The following is a 14,351-nucleotide window of genomic DNA, read 5'->3' on the forward strand; positions in this document are numbered from 1 at the left end:
ATATAACCTTAGTTTATTTTTCTTCTTATATCTTTCTTTTGTATAGTCACAGAGTCCTACCACATGGAGGTCCTTGGGCCCAAATTGGCCCATGCTAACCCCATTTCCCTGTACTTGGCCCATATACTCCTAAACATTTCCTGTCCATGTATTTGTCCAAATGTCTTTTAAATGTTGTTAATGTAGTAATGCATATTTCATTCTCAATTCTTTTTTGAACAGGAATAGATTTTCCTGTTTACTCTGTCCAATCGTGTTATGTTTTCTCCAAGGAAAACATCCTAACTTCACCGAACTATCTTTACAATTGAAGTTTAGTATCTCTGGCCCAGATGACAAGAAAGTATTGCATCACACTCCTGGCCTGTGCCTTGTTGATGTGAGAAGCTGTTGGGTAGAAGGAAGGTTGATTACTCACTATAGAATTCCCATCTTTCACCTGTTTGTGTAACTACATTATATATGTATGGCTGGTCCAGTTCAGTTTCTGTTCAATAGTACTCCCCTTCGGGAGTTAATATTGGGGCATTTAATGATGCTGGTGCCATTGAATATCAAGGGACAACAGTTACACTGATTTGTTGGAAATGGTTTATGACTGCCTAATCCTTAAACTGCACCTTCCAAACTCATGATCACTACCAGGAGAAAGTGAGGGCTGCAGATGCTGGAGATCAGCATTAGATTAGATTAGATTACATTACAGTGTGGAAACAGGCCCTTCGGCCCAACAAGTCCACACCAACCCGCCAAAGCGCAACCCACCCATACCCCTACATTTATCCCTTACAGGCAATTTATATGGCCAATTCACCTGACCTGCACATCTTTGGACTGTGGGAGGAAACCGGAGGAAACCCACGCAGACACGGGGAGAACGTACAAACTCCACACAGTCAGTCGTCTGAGGCGGGAATTGAACCCGGGTCTCTGGCGCTGTGAGGCAGCAGTGCTAATCACTGGGCCACCGTGCCGCCCACTTGGCAGGAAGGATCATGGAGAACCCAAAGGCATTTTACTCAAACGTGAGGAATAAGAGAATGATCAGAGAGAAGCGAGGGCCAGTCAAGGATAGCGTGGGGAACTTGTGATTGGTGTCTGAGCAGATAGGGGAAGCCCTAAATGAGTTTTTTTGCTTCAGTTTTCATGAAGGAAAGGGACCTTGTTGTGAATGAGAACTTTGAGGAGCTGGGATACAGGCTTGAACAGATCAAGATTGATGAAGTTGATGTGCTGGAAATTTTGGCAAACATTTAAGATTGAGAAGTCCCCAGGGCCAGACCAGACTTATCCTAGGTTGCTCCAGTAAGCAAGAAAGGAGGTTGCTAAGCCACTGGCAGAGATCTTTGCTTCCTCACTCTCCACGGGAGTTGCACTGGAGAATTGGAAGGAGGCAAATGTTGTTCCCCTTTTCAAGAAGGGGAATAAGGAAATCCCAAGCAATTACAGACCAGTCAGTCTAACGTCTGTGGTCAGCAAGGATTTGCAAAGAATTCTGAGGGATAGGATTTATGACTATTTGGAAAAAGCATAGCGTGATTAAAGGCAGTCAGCATGGCTTTGTGAGGGAGGTACTGCCTCTCAAATTTTATTGAGTTCTTTGAAGAGGTGATGAGACAGGTTGACGAAGGTCGAGCAGTGGATGTGGTGTATATGGACTTCAGCAAGGTATTTGATAAGGTTCCCCATGGCAGGCTCATTCATAAGGTCAGGAAGTGTGTGGGATACCGGGAGATTTGGCTGTCTGGATTCAGAATTGGTTGGCTGACAGAAGGCAGACAGTGGTTGTAGATGGAAAGTATTCAGACTGGAGGTCAGTGGTGAGTGGTGTCCCGCAGGGCTCTGTTCTTGGGCCTCTGCTCTTTGTTGTTTTTATAAATGACTTGGATGAGGAGGTTGAAGGGTGGTTGCCAATGACACAAAGGTTGGAGGTGCCATTGATAGTATCAAGGGCCATTGCAGGCTACAGCGTGACATAGACAGGATGGAAAGCTGGGCTGAGAAATGGCAGATGCAGTTCAACCTGGATAAATGCAAAGTGATTTTGGATGGTTGAACTCAAATGCTAATATAGGATTAAAGACAGGATTTTTGGCAGTGCGGAGGAACAGAGGGATCATGGTGTGCAAGTACATAGATCCCTCAAAGTTGCCACCCAAGTGGATAGGGTTGTTAAGAAAACAAATGGTGTTTTGGCTTTTATTAACAGGGGTATTGAGTTTAAGAGCCGCGAGGTCTTGCTGCAACTCTACAAGTCCCTGGTGAGACCAGGAGGTACGGGATACCAGGAGATTTGGCTGTCTGGATTCAGAATTGGTTGGCTGACAGAAGGCAGAGAGTGGTTGTAGATAGAAAGTAGTCTGACTGGAGGTCAGTGGTGAGTGGTGTCCTGCAGGGTTCTGTTCTTTCCAGCACATCAACTTCATCAATCTTGATCTGTTCAAGCCTGTATTGTGTCCAGTTCTGGTCGCCCTACTATAGGCAAGATACAGAGGCTTTGGAGAGGGTGCAAAGAAGGTTTACCAGGATGCTGTCTGGACTGGAGGGCTTGCCTTATGAAGAAAGGTTGAATAAGCTCAGACTTTTCTCTCTGGAGAGAAGGAGGAAGAGAGGAGACCTGATTGAGGTGTACAAAATAATGAGAGGAATAGATAGAGTCAATAGCCGGAGACTTTTCCCCAGGGCAGAATTGATTGGTATGAGAAGTCATAGTTTTGAAGATATTAGGAGGAAGGCATAAAAGAGACATCAGAGGTAGGTTCTTTACGCAGAGAGTTGTGAATGCATGGAATGCATTGACAGCTGTGGTGGTGGAAGCAAAGTCATTGGGGATATTTAAGCAACTGCTGGATTTGCACATGGATAGCAGTGAGTTCTGGAGTGCATAGGTTAAGTTACTATATTTTACATTAGGATTAAATCTCGGCACAACATAATGGGCCTAAGGGCCTGTTCTATGCTGTACTTCTCTATGTTCCATGCGGAGATCGATGATGAACCATATCTAAAGGAACACCATGTATAAAGACCTGGACAAAGGGAGAAAAAGTACATTCAATGCTACCCTCACCCTGATGGCCACCTTTGTGTGTGGCTGCATCAAGCTGTGCATGGAGCCCCAGTACACAACCACCAAGTGTCACTGTATACTGAAGTTTTGATTAGGTTAGACTCCCTACAGTGTGGAAACAGGCCCTTCGGCCCAACAAGTCCACACCGACCCTCTGAAGAGTAACCCACCCGGACCCATTTCACTCTGACTAATGCACCTAACACTATGGGCAACTTAAATAGCCAATTCACCTGATTGCACATCTTTGGACTGTGGGAGGAAACCGGAGCACCTGGAGGAAACCCGCGCAGACACGGGGAGAATGTGCAAACTCTACACAGACAGTTGCCCAAGGCTAGAATCGAACCTGGGTCCATAGTGCTGTGAGGCAACAGTGCTAACCACTGAGCCACCGTGCCACCCCAACAGGGTGTCCCCGGGGTTGCAAAGGATGGGCCTGGCCTCACTGCTGTGGAGCACTCCAAGTAGTTGGACCATTCCATATTACGTCCTTTGTGGAGAAATTGGTGAAGAAAAAAAACACTTTGACCACAAGTCCATCAGGAAGTGGTCAGCATGTAGTGTCCTTGAGACCCTTCGGGAAAAGGAGAGGGTTGATCCTGTCGAGTGGATCCCTGAGCAAACTGTCAAAACCATTTGGCAGAACTTTCCAACAAGCACCAAGACATAGTGGTGAGAAGGGCTCTGCCTATGAGATTCCTTATGCATGCCTGGACTGTCTGCACCACTGCACGCTGCTCTCGTCTATCATACTGGAATGTGCCTATGCAATAGAAGTCTGGAGAAGAATGCAGTTGTGTATATTGAGGCTCATCCCAAGCAGATCTGTGACGTAGGACTCCGTGCACTACGGTCTGTTCCCCGGGACACGCACAGAGACGAACATCAACTGCGCCTGGAGGATTGTCAACTAGTGAAAGATGCTCTTTGGTCTGCCCAAAACCTGCTGGTCTTCCAGTTGAAGGAGTTGACCCTGAGCGCTTTAGGGAACATCTCCGAGACACCCGCACCAATCAACTAAACCGCCCCGTGGCCCAACATTTCAACTCCCCCTCACATTCTGCTGAGGACATGGAGGTCCTGGGCCTCCTTCACCGCCGCTCCCTCACCACCAGACGCCTGGAGGAAGAACGCCTCATCTTCCGCCTCGGAACACTTCAACAGCTTCCTCATTTCCCCTTCCCCCACCTCATCCTAAGTTTCAAACTTCCAGCCCGCACTGTCCCCTTGACCTGTCCGGACTTGTCCAACCTGTGTAGCTCCTTTTCCACCTATCCACTCCACCCTCTTCCCCCCTGACCTATCTCCTTCATCTCCTCCCCCACTCACCTATTGTACTCTATGCTACTTTCTCCCCACCCCCACCCTCCTCTAGCTTATCTCTCCACACTTCAGGCTCTCTGCCTTTATTCCTGATGAAGGGCTTTTTCCCGAAACGTCGATGCTGCCTGAATTGCTGTGCTCTTCCAGCACCACTGATCCAGAATCTGGTTTCCAGCATCTGCAGTCATTGTTTTTACCTACCTGACTGAACATTGCAGACTGGCACATTCCATGGTTCAGGACTACGTGCTGAGGGACACACTAAAGCTTGGGGCAGCTGCCATCAAAGTGCAGTGGTGAAAGTCCACCGTGTAAAGTCCTTCTGCTCAAGAATAACAGGAGTCCGTTCAGTAATGGGCCCTGCTGACAACTCAGCTAAAGGCCAAGAGGTTGACTGTCAATATAGACAATGGCTAATATCAAAGACTTAATTTGTTCTCTGTAAGTAAAGACCGTATAGATCTGAATGGCTTCATTAACTGTACATGTACAAAGATTTATTTCTATGAATAAGGTATATTTAGGCAATAAGACAATTCTGGGAGAAGTCAGCCCAGACCCACGACTGCTCAGTACAGTGAGGAAGAACCCGGTGTCAAAGAACGTTTAGCCCCCAATGTCACATCACTGTAGTCTTTCCATACTTCCCTTCTCCTCTAACCAAAAAAGAGAGAGATTGAGATAGAATATTAGGAAGTTTGTTGTTGCCCGGAGGGTATTTGGTCTGTTTGTAAAGATTGCATTGTAATTTAAGTAACCAATTAGTGCTGCTGGTTAGTATATGTGCAGCCTTAGGTGAATACTGGGTTTCAGTGAGTAAGGCAAGGAAGGTAAGATTCCTTTATCTTTCTTAATGTAAAGGGGCAGAGGAGGCAATTATGGCAGTGGTGTGTTCCTCCTACCTGATTTGGGAGATCAGGGAGCAGTCTAGTGTCCCTGACAAGAATGTCTGCAGGAAATGTGACTGGCTGCAGCTCCTCACAGACCACATTGTTCGATTGGAGTGGCAATTGGACACACTGAGGAGCATACAGGGTCAGAAGACACATGACACCAGGTTATTGTCCAAAAGGTTTATTTGTCATCACAAGCTTTCAGAGTGCTGCTCCATCGTCAGGTGAAGTGTGATCGACACTAGTTACAGGGAGGTGGTCAAACCATGGCTTCAGTCAGGTAGATTGGTGACTGCCAGGAGAGGCAGACAGGAGTCTCCTGTGGCTATTCTTCTCTCTGATAGGTACATCTCTGTGGCACCACAACTGGCTCTGCTGTTGAGCAGGATCGGGCAAGATCCAAGTGAACGATAGTGGTAGGCGACTCGCTAGTAAGGTGCACAGACAGTAAGGGCATTTCTGTGTCTGTGTTCAAGACTCCAGGATGGTATGTTGGTTTCCTGGTGCCAAGGTCAAGGACATCTCTGAGTGGTTGCATGAAATTCTTCAGGGGAGGATGAGCATCCAGAGATCATTGTGCAAATTGGTATCAACAACATAGATAGAAAGAGGGATGGGATCCTGTGGAGTGAGTACAGGGAGTTAGCAAAAAGGCTGAAAAGCAAGACGTCGAGGGTAGTAATCTCTGGGTTACTACCAGTGCTACGTGCTAGTGATACAAGGAATAGAATCACAGGAGTAATAAAAGCATGGCTAAGGAGCTGTTGCAGGGTTTCAAGTTCTTCGATCTTAGGGATCTTTCCTGGGGCAGGAGTGAACTGTCCAAGGGGGATGGGTTGCATCTAAACTGAAGGGGAACCAATATCCTTGCAGGGAGGTTTGCAAGTGCTACTTGGGAGGGTTGAAACTGGAGTGACAGAGAGCTGGGAACCAGAGCAGCAGGTTAGCAAGAGGAGGGATTGAGGGGAAGGTACATATTAGGGTCAGTAAACCATAAAGGAAGGACAGGCAGAGACAGATAAATTAACACCATGGTACAAATGGTTGAAGTGTGTTTATTTCAAGTATTATGGGTAAGGCAGATGAGCTTAGAGCCTGGCTCAGTACATGGCATTATGATGTTGTGGTCATTACAGAAACTTGGTTGAGAGAGGAATAGCACTGGCTGCTCAACGTTCCAGGTTTTCATTATTTTAGATGAGATAGAGAGGAAGGTAAAAGAGGTGGAGGAGTTGCATTACTAATCAGGAAGAATGTCAGAGAGGATGTACTGCAGAACTCATCCACAGAGGCAATATGGATAGAGCTCAAATATAAAATGGGTGCAATCACTCTGATAGGATTATACAGTAGGCCCCACAACAGCCAATAAGACATTGAGGAATAGATGTGTCGGCAGATTATGGAAAGACGCAATAAAAGCAGAATTGTCATAATGGGTGACTTTAACTTCCCCAATATTGACTGGGATTCCCTTTGAGCAAGAGGCTGAGACAGGGCAGAATTTGATAAATGCATCCAAGAGGGTTTATTGAAACAGTATGTGGATAGTCCAACTCGAGGAGGGGCCATACTGTACCTTGTACTGGCTGATGAGCCTGGCCAGGTGTCTGACCTGTCAGTGGGAGAGCATTTTGGAAACAGATCAAAACTCCTTAGGTTTTAAGATAGCTATGAATAAAGATAAGTCAGGACCTTATGGCAAAATACTAAATTGGGAGAGGGCAAAGTACATCAGTATTAGGCAGGAGCTAGGGAGTTGATTGGGAGGAGCTGTTTTCAGGCAAGTCCCATTTGATGTGCAGGAATTCTTTAAAGACCTGCTGATTAGAGTTCAGAACCGGCATGTTCCAGTAAGGAAGAAGGATGAGAATAGCAGGGTAAGGGACCCTTGTTTAATGAGGGAGGCTATGAATTTAGTCAGAAGGGAAAAAGAAGTCGATGTAAGGTTTAGGAAGCTAAAATCAGACAGGGCACATGAAGGATATAAAGAAAGCAGGAAAGAACTCAAGCAGAGAATTAGGACAGCCAGAAGGAGCCATGAAATGACCTTGGTAAGTCGTGTGGAAGAGAATCCAAAGGCATTCTATACATACATCAAAAACAAAAGGATAACTCGGGAGCAGGTAGACTCAAAGATAAAGATAAAAATAAAGGAGGGAACTTGTGCTTGGAGGCAGAGGATGTGGGTGAGATCCTAAATGAATACTTTGAGTCAATATTCATCGAGGAGAAGGATATGAAGAATAGTGAGATTTGTGTGGAGTATGCTTATATGCTACAGTATTTTGAGATCAAGAAAGAAGTGGTGTTGGGTCTCTTGAACAGCAAGAGAGGAAATTGTTGGGGCCTTCAGCAAGATATTCATATCCTCATGAGCCACCAGCACAGAAACGGACCCTTTGGTCCAACTCATTCATGCCGACCAGTTATCCTAACCTAATCAAGTCCAATTTACCAGCAGTTGGCCTATATCCCTCTAAACCCTTCCATTCATATACTATCCAGATGCCTTTCAGATGCTGTAATTGGAGAAAGTGAGGACTGCAGATGCTGGAGATCAGAGCTGAAAATGTGTTGCTGGAAAAGCGCAGCAGGTCAGGCAGCATCCAAGGAGCAGGAGAATCGACGTTTCGGGCATGAGCCCTTCTTCAGGAATGCTCAGGTTTCCTGAAGAAGGGCTCATGCCCGAAACGTCGATTCTCCTGCTCCTTGGATGCTGCCTGACCTGCTGCGCTTTTCCAGCAACACACTTTCAGATGCTGTAATTGTACCAGTCTCCGCTACTTCCTCTGGCAGCTCATTCCATACACGCACCACCCTCCATGTCAATAGGTTTCCCCTTAGGTCCCTTTTATACTTTACCCGCTAACCGTGTACCTATGTCATCTAGTTCTGAACTCCCCCACCCCAGAGAAAAGACTTTGCCTATTTATCCTATCCATGCCCCTCATGATTTTATAAACCTCTAAGATCATCCCTCAGCTCCAGGGAAAACAGGCTTGGCCTATTCAGCCTCTCCCTATAGCTCAAATCCTCCAACCCCGCAAATATCCCTGTAAATCTTCTGATTAGATTCCCAACAGTTTGGAAACAGGCAATTTGGCCCAACAAGTCCACACTGAAGAGGAACCCACCCAGACCCATTTCACTCTGACTAAAGCACCTCACACTATGGGCAATTTAGCATGAAAATGTGTTGCTGTTTCTCCAGCTTCCTCATTTCCCCTCCCCCAACCTTTTCTCAGTTCCAACCCTCGGACTCAGCACCGCCTTCTTGACCTGCAATCTTCTTCCCGACCTCTCCACCCCCACCCCCTCTCTGGCCTATCACCCTCACCCTCACCTCCTTCCACCTATCACATTCCCAACGCCCCTCCCTCAAGTCCCTCTTCCCTATCTTAGCCTGCTTGGCACACCTTCCTCATTCCTGAAGAAGGGCTTATGCCCGAAATGTTGATTCTCCTGCTCTTTGGATACTGCCTGACCTGCTGTGCTTTTCCAGCAACACATTTTTCAGCTCATGATCACTACCAATCCAGAAGGACAAGGACATCAGATATATGGGAACACTACCACCTACAAATTCACCTCCACACCACTCACCATCCTGACATGGAAATATATCATCATTTGTTGAGTATCGTGGGATCAATATCCTGAAATTCCAACCCTGATGGCATTATGGATCCAATTACAGTACATGAACAGAAGTGATTTAAGAGGGCAACTCGCCACATCTTCCAAAAGGCAACTAGGCACAGGCAATAAATGCTGGCCAAGCCAGAAATACTGAAAATCCACAAGAAATAAAACTTGGATGTTGTTCACATTTCCTGCATATGAGGATGATGGCAGCCATCTTCCTCTTCTTTTCTTCTCTACTTGGCAATGGCGCTTGGCATCCAGTGATGACTCTCAGCCTCTGACCAACTCCCAGCCTCCGACAACTGGCGGCCTCTCAGCCTAGCACAGCAGGCCACCTGGCATGACATGGTGGATCTACCAGCCTGGTGTAGCAGCTTTCCCAATAATCCAAGATGGAGGACTAGCGAAAATTGTGGCGGTAAGATCTGCTCCTTTTTTGCAGTATTTTCAATGTTGGAGCTGATGTCCTTGATTTCTAAGAGCAGTAATTACTGTTATATATGCTGTTGCATTGTTTTGGAACTTTAGGAGGAAAAAGTTCAAATCACTTTAAAAGGAGGAAGGGTGACAAAGATAGTGATCACATGGGAGGTGATTCAAACGAAGACAGAGACCCACGCTGCCACCTCACCCAGCAGTGGATCTGACCAGCTGCTGCCTTCGCTGTTTAGTTTCAAGTATTTCTGGACATTGGAGTTTGTCTAAGAAAAATATACAAACAGCAAAATTCACAGTTGACAATGAAGAAAAACTTATGTGGGTGGAGCTCATAACAGGGCAGCAGTTAAGTGGCTAGTTTTAAAGTGTAACCTTACTTTTTTGTAAATCTGCACTAGTGAGTAAAGTGGACTTTTATTGATTCTATGTTTTTATTGAGATCTGTCTCTTGATCAAATTTTAAAAATATAAAATCATATGCATAAAGGTGGATAAATCCCCAGGACCTCATCAGGTGTACTGTAGAACTCTGTGGGAAGATAGGGAAGTGATTGCTGAGCCCCTTGCTGAGATATTTGTATCATCGATAGTCGTACATCAGGTGCTGGAAGACTGGAGGTCGGCTTCTGTGGTGCCACTATTTAAGAAAGGTGGTACAGAAAAGCCAGGGAATAAGATGAGTAAGTCTGATGTCGGTGGTGGGCAAGTTGTTAGACAGAACCCTGAGAGATAGGATTTACATGTATTTGGAAAGGCAAGGACTGCTTAGAGATAGTCAACATGGTTTTGTGCATGGGAAATCATGTCTCAATAACTTGATTGAGTTTTTTGAAGAAGTAACGAAGAGGATTGATGAGGGCAAAGTAGTGGACGCGATCTACATGGACTTCAGTAAGACGTTCAACAAGGTTCTTCATGGTAGACTGTTAGCAATGTTAGATCACGTGGAACACAGGGAGAACTAGCCATTTGGATACAGAATTGACTCGAAGATAGAAGACAGACGATGGTGGTGGGAAGTTGCATTTCAGACTGGAGGCCTGTGACCAGTGGTATGCTATAAGGATTGGTGCTGAGTCTACTGCTTTTCGTCATATATATTAATGATTTGGATGTGAACAACGGATGTACAGTTAGTAAGTTTGCAGATGACATGAAAATTGGAAGTGTAAAGGACAGCGAAGAAGTTTACCTCAGAGTACAATGGGATCTTGATCAGATGGGCTGTGGAGTGGCAGATGGAGTTTAATTTAGATAAATGTGAGGTGCTGAATTTTGGAAAGGCAAATCAGGACAGGATTTATACACTTAATGGTAAAGTCCTAGGCAGTGTTGCGAATCAAAGGTACCTTGGAGTGCAAGTTCATCGTTCCTTGAAAGTAGAGTTTCAGGTAGATAGAATAATGAAGAAGGTGTTTGGTATGCTTTCCTTTATTGGTCAGTGCATTGAGTATAGGAGTTCGGAGGACATGTTGTGGCTGCACAGGACATTGCTTAGGCTACTTTTGGAATACTGTGTGCAACTAGAATTTAGAACATAACATCGCAGTACAGGCTCTTTGGCCCTCGATGTTGCGCCGCCCTATGAAACCAATCTGAAGCCCATCTAACCTACACGATTCCATTCTCATCCATATGCCGATCCAATGACCAATGCCTGTAAAATTGGCGAGTCTACAACTGTAGCAGGCAGTGCATTCCACGCCCCTACTACTCTCTGAGTAAAGAAACTACTCCTGACAAATGTTCTATATCTATCCACCCTCAATTTGAAGCAATGCCTCCTCATGCTATCCATCACCATCCTAGGAAAAAGGCTTTCATTGTCCACCCGATCTAATCATCTAATTATCTTATATGTCTCAATTAAGTCACCTCTCAACCTTCTTCTCTCTAATGAAAACAGCCTCAAGTCCCTCAACATTTCCTCATAAGACCTTCCCTCCATACCAGGCAACATCCTAATAATTCTCCTCTGAACCCTTTCCAAAGCTTCCACATCCTTCCCACAATGCGGTGACCAGAATTGCATGCAATACTCCAATTGCAGCTGCATCAGAGTTTTGTACAGTCACAAAATGACGTCATGGTTCCGAAACTCAATCCCTCTACTAATAAAAGCTAACATACCGTATGCCTTCTTAGCAGCCCGGTCAACCTGGGTGGCAATTTTCAGGGATCTATAAACATGGACAACGAGATCTCTCTGTTCATCTACACTGCCAAGAATCTTACCATTTGCCCAGTACTCTGCATTCCTGTTACTACTTCCAAAGTGAATCACCTCATACTTTTCTGCATTAAACTCTATTTGCCATCTCTCAGCCCAGCTCTACAGTTTATCTATGCTCCTCTGTAACCTACAACATGTTTTGGCACTACCCACAACTGTACCAACCTTAGAGTCATCCGCAAATTTACTAACCCATCCTTCTGCGCCCTCATCCAGGTCATTTATAAAAATGACAAACAGCAATGGACCCAAAACAGATCCTTGCATACACTACTAGTAACTGAACTCCAGGATGAACATTTCCCATCAACCACCACCCTGTTTTCTTTCAGCAAGCCAATTTCTGTTCCAAACTGCTAAATCGCCCTCAATCCTGTGCCTCTATATTTTGTGCAGTAGCCTACTATGGGAAACCTTATCAAATGCTTTACTGAAATCTAAATAGACCACATCAACAGCTTTACCCTGATTCACCTATATGGTCACCTTCTCAAAGAACCCAATAAGGTTTGTGAGGCATGACTTACCCTTCACAAAACAATGTTGACTATCCCTAATCAACTTATTCCTATTGAAATGATTATAAATCCTATCTCTTATAATCTTTTCCAACACTTTATCCACAACCGAAGCGAAGCTTACTGGTCTATAATTACCAGGGATGTCTCTACTCCCCTTTTTGAATAAGGGAACAACATTTGCTAACCTCCAGTCTTCTGGTACTATTCCTGTCAACAATGACAACATTATGATCAAAGCCAAAGGCTTGGCAATCTCCTCCCTAGCTTCCCAAAGAATCCTAGGATAAATACCATCCGGCCCAGGGAATTTATCTATTTTCACACTTTCCAGAATTTCTAACACCTCCTCCTTGTGAGCCTCAATCCCATCTAATCTAGTAGCCTGTTTCTCAGTACTCTCCTCAACAATATTGTCTTTTACTAGTTTAAATATTGACAACAAGTATTCATTTAGAGCTGCCCCTATCTCTTCTGACTCCACGCACAATTTCCCACTATTGTTCCATGATTGGCCCTAATCTTATTCTTTTATCCCTTAATTTCCTATAGAAAGCTTTAGGGTTTTCCCTGATCCTATCTGCCTACAATTTCTCATGTCCCCTGCTCGCTCATCTTAGCTCTCTGTTTAGGTCTTTCCTGGCTACCTTGTAACTCTCAATTCTGGTCTCCCTGCTATCAGATGGATGTTGTGAAACTTGAAAGGGTTCAGAAAAGACTAACAAGGATGTTGCCAGGATTGAAGGGTTTGAGCTATAGGGAGAGGGTGAATATGCTTGTGATGTTTTCCCTGGCACATTGGAGGCTGAGGAGTGACCTTACAGAGGTTTACAAAATCATGAAGGGCCTGGATAGGGCAAATAGACAAGGTCATTACCCTGGGTTGGGGAGTCCAGAACTAAAGGGCATAGGTTTAAGGTGAGAGGAAAAAGATTTAAAAGGGTCTTAAGGGGTAACTTTGTCATGGTGAGTGTATGGAAATGAGCTGCCAGAGAAAGTTATAGAGGCTGGGACAATTTCAACATTTAAAAGACATCTGGATGGGTATATGAATAGCGATGGGGATATGAATAGCAAAGGTTTAGTGGGATATGGGCCAACTGCTGGCAAATGGGACTAGATTAATTTAGGATATCTGGACGAGTTGGACCAAAGGGTGTGTCTCTGTGCTGTACATCTCTAGACTCTATCATTACTAAGCTAGCCTGGAGCAGCGTTTATTTAGAGTAGTAAGACTGCTACTTTCTAGGTCTGCAGATTGCTAAGGTGCAAGTTGACCTTTAGTAGAGAGACGTGCTCTTCTTGTTGGATGTGGGAGATTAGGGAGAGTTTCCATGTTACTGATGAATATTTCTACAGGGAGTGTGGTTCCGAGTCCTATCCATGGACTGGTTGTTGCAGCACTTAAAGGCAATGAGGATTTTATAGGAGCTAAGGAGTGCGATAGATGGTAGTTGTAGGATGGGAAACAAACCGAAAATACAGTCAAATAGATGGATCCCCTGCAGGAAAGGTAGAGAAGGGAGGCAGGTAGTGCAGGTAGTGTCGTTCGGCTATCCCAATCGTGTGACTCAGCCTATGCAGTAAATCTCATACAGTGCAGGCAAGGGTACCCGGTGGAATGGTATTATGGCGAAATCTGCAATAGCGGATGAATGGAGATTGTGCAACAATCGCCAGACAGGGATGTTCCCTCCTAGTGGGGCGCTTCAGTGGCCAAGGCCATTCAGCCTTGGATCTTCATGTAAATGTCTTCTGAGGCAGTCTTCGAGATACACAACAGTGCAGAATCACTGAGCAGAGGCTGATAGCCAAGTTTGGTACCCATGAGGACGGCCTCAACCAGATCAACACACACACACACACACACACACACACACACTCACTCACTCACTCACTCTCATATGCATACACTCTCTCACACTCTACACACACACTTTCAAACAGTGTCTCTCAAACACACACTCTCTCAGATGCATAGACTGCCTTACACTCTCACACTCTCTCAAACATACACACATAGTCTCTTGCTCTCTCTCTGACATTCTCTCTCTCTTTCCCTCTTTCTCTTTCTCTCTCTCTCTCTCTGTGATTCTCTCTCTTTTCACCTCACCTGCCAGTGAGGATAAGAACAGGAGGATATGGCAGGGGGAGGCTAAAGCATTGGTGTAGGGGTCAGGAATTCAGATTTTAGATCATTGAGATCTCTTTTACAGCAGAGGTGA

The 14,351-nt window shown here is 45.2% G+C and overlaps 1 protein-coding gene across 1 annotated transcript in view; it reads right to left on the reverse strand.

Annotated features, from left to right (window-relative positions):
* Nucleotides 1–14,351, reverse strand: part of LOC122540182 (dynein axonemal heavy chain 8-like) — a 1,370,012-nt gene that overhangs the window by 944,958 nt on the left and 410,703 nt on the right. The window lies entirely within an intron of this gene.

Source organism: Chiloscyllium plagiosum, unplaced genomic scaffold (genome assembly GCF_037043375.1).
Source record: "Chiloscyllium plagiosum isolate Xiang-an unplaced genomic scaffold, Cpla_swu_hap1 HiC_scaffold_3, whole genome shotgun sequence".
Taxonomy (NCBI): domain Eukaryota; kingdom Metazoa; phylum Chordata; class Chondrichthyes; order Orectolobiformes; family Hemiscylliidae; genus Chiloscyllium; species Chiloscyllium plagiosum.